Source organism: Limanda limanda, chromosome 3 (assembly GCF_963576545.1).
Source record: "Limanda limanda chromosome 3, fLimLim1.1, whole genome shotgun sequence".
Lineage (NCBI taxonomy): Eukaryota > Metazoa > Chordata > Actinopteri > Pleuronectiformes > Pleuronectidae > Limanda > Limanda limanda.
The window spans coordinates 28,625,268-28,629,661 of record NC_083638.1 but is presented as its reverse complement, the minus strand read 5'-3'; the positions used below and the strand labels follow the sequence as shown (position 1 = coordinate 28,629,661).

General features: G+C 40.4%; 1 non-coding gene across 1 annotated transcript; it reads right to left on the bottom strand.

Moving 5' to 3' along the window:
* Positions 1-1,242: 1,242 nt before the first annotated feature.
* trnat-agu (transfer RNA threonine (anticodon AGU)) lies at positions 1,243-1,316 on the bottom strand. The gene has a single exon. It is a non-coding gene; the product is annotated as a tRNA-Thr (tRNA).
* Positions 1,317-4,394: the final 3,078 nt, after the last annotated feature.

Below are 4,394 nucleotides of genomic sequence, written 5' to 3'. Positions count from 1 at the left end.
ATGTTATCTTATCTCAATCTATCTTATCCAATCCACTTCATTCATCTGGCCAGATAAGTTGTAAGTATGAACATTCTTTTTATTCTAGTTGTAAGGAAAATGAGAGGGAAAGGGATTATAATTTTACAACACAGCAGCATCAAAATAAATCATTAAAAAGCATAGGTGTATGTAATTACAGGGGAAAACGGACACAAGAAATGAAACCGAAGACTACGCTGATGCAGTGTGTATTTCAAACTTTAAAAGTAGCATTATGACATATAACATATGGTCAGACATGACTGCAGTCAACGGATGGGTCTACACTTTCAAAATGAATCGTCTCAAAACACTGTTGAATGGTGCAATAATGGTGTAAAGTGGTCTCACAGACTGAAGCTTTTATTTTGAAGAGAAAGCTGTCCAACTTCCGCTCTGCCTGATCTAATCTGTGATCTGCTTGCCGCATCTCCCTGGATACAGCGGACACATTCTTCTTTGTTTATCTGTCTGGTTCTGTCCTCACTGAAGGACTGAATGACACCAGCAGTAGCTCTGATGTGTGTTTCTCACCACAAGCTGAGGCTCCTTGTTCAAATGAAGAGTTCCTGGGAGGAAGGTTCCTCAGGATTGCCCTCATCCTCCATTGTAGGCTATATATATCGTCTCAGTGCCGCCCCCGTGTGGTCAGATGCATGCACCGCAATTTTCTGACAAAGTCAATGAGCAGAGCATTTGCACAGAAGCTCCTCGGTGGAAGAGGAAGCAGGTTGTGTTTTAAAGAAGAGGAGGCAGTTTGTGTTTTAAAGAAGAAGAGGGGGAGGCGGTTTGTGTTTTAAAGGAGAAGAGGAGGAGGCAGGCTGTGTTTTAAAGAAGAAGAGGAAGCAGGTTGTGTTTTAAAGAAGAAGAGAAGGAGGCAGTTTGTGTTTTAAAGAAGAAGAGGAGGCAGGTTGTGTTTTAAAGAAGAAGAGGAGGCAGGTTGCGTTTTAAAGAAGAAGAGGAGGCAGGTTGTGTTTTAAAGAAGAAGAGGAGGCAGGTTGTGTTTTAAAGAAGAAGAGGAGGCAGGTTGTATTTTATAGAAGAAGAGGAAGCAGGTTGAGATTTAAAGCAGGAAGAGGAAGGAGGTTGTGTTTTGAAGAAGAGGACTGTTGGTTGAACTATAAAGAAAAAGAATACTCCTCTGGTACCGCAGATGGCAGAACCTGGGTTACTGTACATACAGTCTCTGGGTAGAACCCAATGGAGGAGTAACAGGGTAAAAGGCACCGCTGGGATTTGAACCCAGGATCTCCTGTTTACTAGACAGGCGCTTTAACCATCTAAGCCACGGCACCGATGGTGACGCAAGAAAAAAAATCTTTATATAGTACTCAAGCACTCAATCTGTGACGTCATGATATCTTTTTATTTCTTTCTTTTCTGCACGACATTCAAGACTCACGTTTCCATGGGATCTAATAGTCCCGATTTAATGAGAAGGACTGTACAACTAGAACAGGTTGACTCTACTGGAGGAAACGTACAGGTCAAATCACTGGAGTTTACATGTTGTTGTTTCCGCCTCTTTCCGTCTCACTGAAAAAACACCAAAGTTGCTAATTTCTCCTGCGCTTCTATCTATTCACTTCATAAAGTGTGTGATACGGTCATTCCAAAGGTCAAAGTGCATCATAGGCTCGTTACCTCCGCCTCTGTCGAGGAAATAGTGCCAGTCTTCTGAGCCCTCCACAGGAGCCGCATGGCCGATCACCTCCAACTGTTGCGCGTCTGCACGTGGTGTTACGATAAAGCTGTTGGGTACGGAGCCCCTGAGGTCCCAAATTTATGTTTTTTTATCTTATGCTTTTGTATTTTGTAAGCACAGGACATTATGTTCAGGGGATGAACAAGAAGGAGGTGAAAATGATTTGTCACATCTAGAGAAATTCCTTTATTTAAATGATTTTTAAACTTTAAAAAGAGAATGTTGTGAGTGCCATAATGAACAATCTTCTTCATCTTTTGTTAGGACTGGCTCTTCTGGACAGTGACTTCAGATATACCTGGCAGATGTATCTGTTCTCGTGGTTCTTTCAGTACCTGGTGTTACTGTCAGCTTGGATTGCCACATCTATCTCTACTGCCATCCTCTGTTCTTTGTCCACCACCACTTAGATCAGTTGATTAGCCAGAAGTCCCCCAGGATTTTAGCTCTGTTGACCTCAGCCACCTTTATTGGTATGTTCTATTTAGGGTCCTCTAATCCATGCTCAGCACAGATGTTCCTTCACTATCCCAGCCACTTGTTTTGCCCAATGTGGGCCGGTCTGGTCCGCTATGTTTTTTTTGTTTTTTTTTCTCTCTTCTTCCTCTCTAAATACCTGTACTTTCTACTCCTTACATTCTCAAAACTGGCTCGTTACTTGAGCAGCGGAGGTTGGCGCCGCACGCCTCTACGCACGGCGCACCTCTCTCTCTCTCTCTCTCTCCCTCACTCTCCCTCACTCTCTCTCTCTCTCACTCGCTGCCCCCTCCCTCGGGAGATGTGCAGGTCTGGGGGCGTGTTTGCCGTCGGGGGGGGCAGCGCGAGAGGTTGGTCTATCCCTCAGCAGGTTCACCTTCAGAAATCTTGTTAACTTTTACTTCCTCTAGAATAGTCCAGTTTGATAGTCTTCTCGGCTCCGCCAGGGCCGTGACCGACTCTGGAGGGGCCCGTCGGAGGACCTCACTAAACCATCCAATGGGGAGTAGCGATGTGTGTGGGCAGGGACTTAATCAACGCATGCACACTCCCCATCCATCTATTCCCTTTAGAATGATCCAGGTGCTCATGCAGGAGCTCGGTTCAGTTCAGTCTTTAGTATTCTGTCTGAAATTTGGCAGCAAAACGAGACTGTGTCCAGTGATTTTTTCTTCTCTGTACTAGCCCTGCATGTGCAGGCTGTTTACAAAAGAGAAACTATCTTATTTTGTGTGCCTTGTTTCCCTTTGCTGAGTTATCATAAGGGGCATTGTGTATCACTCTTGCTACTGATGAGAGGTCCATGTCTAGTGATATTTACAGAATGTTTTAGTGGTTATACTGTGGTTTATTAATGTTCTTGGGCACAAGAGGCACTTGTTTATAGTTGATTATTTGTTGTCTCTAGAAGTTCAGATGCACTGGTCCATAACTATTTGAACCTCAGCATCTAGGGTTCAAAATTTAAATTATATAATTTTTCAGTCAGTTGAGATAAATCTTGAGGAGAAACATTTTAGGTTGTGTTGTGTCTGTATAGGCCTACTATAAAAAGCACTTGGTACTTGTACTTTTACTTTTGATACTTAAGTACATTTCAACACCAAATACTTTTGATACTTAATTACTTTTAATATGAGCTACTTTAAGACTTAAGTAGACTCAAGTCATTTTCTGACGGGTGACTTTTACTTTTACCGAAGTCACTTTCAGGTAAGATATCTGTACTTTTACTCAAGTATGGCCTTCAAGTACTTTGTACTCCACTGCTCCACTCTCTGCCTTCACTGTACCAAAGTTTGTCTGTTGAGTCTCCTCTAGTCTGGTGAGTTTATCATTTTTTATGTTTTATGAAATCATACTTAATTTAGATAGATAGATAGATAGATAGAGTACTTTATTCATCCCCGAAGGGAAATTAAGTTGTCATAGCAGCCGGTATATTTGAATACAATAAAATACAATACAATACAATACAATAAAATTAAAAATAAAAGGTAGAAAGAATAAAAAAACAGAAGCACAAGATAAAAATACAATAAAATAGGTAGATAAGGTGCATTGGCAAGATGATGGTAAAAGTACTGACGATATGATGGTAATGGTATTGTTAGACAGTATATAAGAATAGTACAGTATATATAGTATATAATATAACATAATATATATTTATATATGATAGTAATTATACCAATATAAAAGCAGTATATGGTAATAATGGCAGCAACAGTATATATAATAATAATAGTAATGGTGATATAATAATAGTAATTATAACATGTACACATAAATAAATATGTGTATATAGACTTATGTAAACAAGAATATACAGAGAGTATGATATGATATATAGTAGAAGTATGAATATGAATATAAGTATTTGACTATACAATAGGTAATATAATATACTATGAGTCTAAGAATATGTATACAGAGTGTGCAAAAGACAATATTATTGTATAAAATGATATATAATATCAATATGGTTTATATGCACACATATCACATATTTGTGATGATTAGAGACATTATAATGTATCCATGTCCTTCTCAGGTTGACCACTTGACATGTGAGAGCCTGAGGAGTTGTTTTCCAGACACAGGTAGAGCTGGCAGGGGCGTCACCCTGGGCCTGCCCTTTTGGGCTGGGCTTCAGCTGCAGATCTAAAGGCTGCTTCCAGGGGCATGGGGC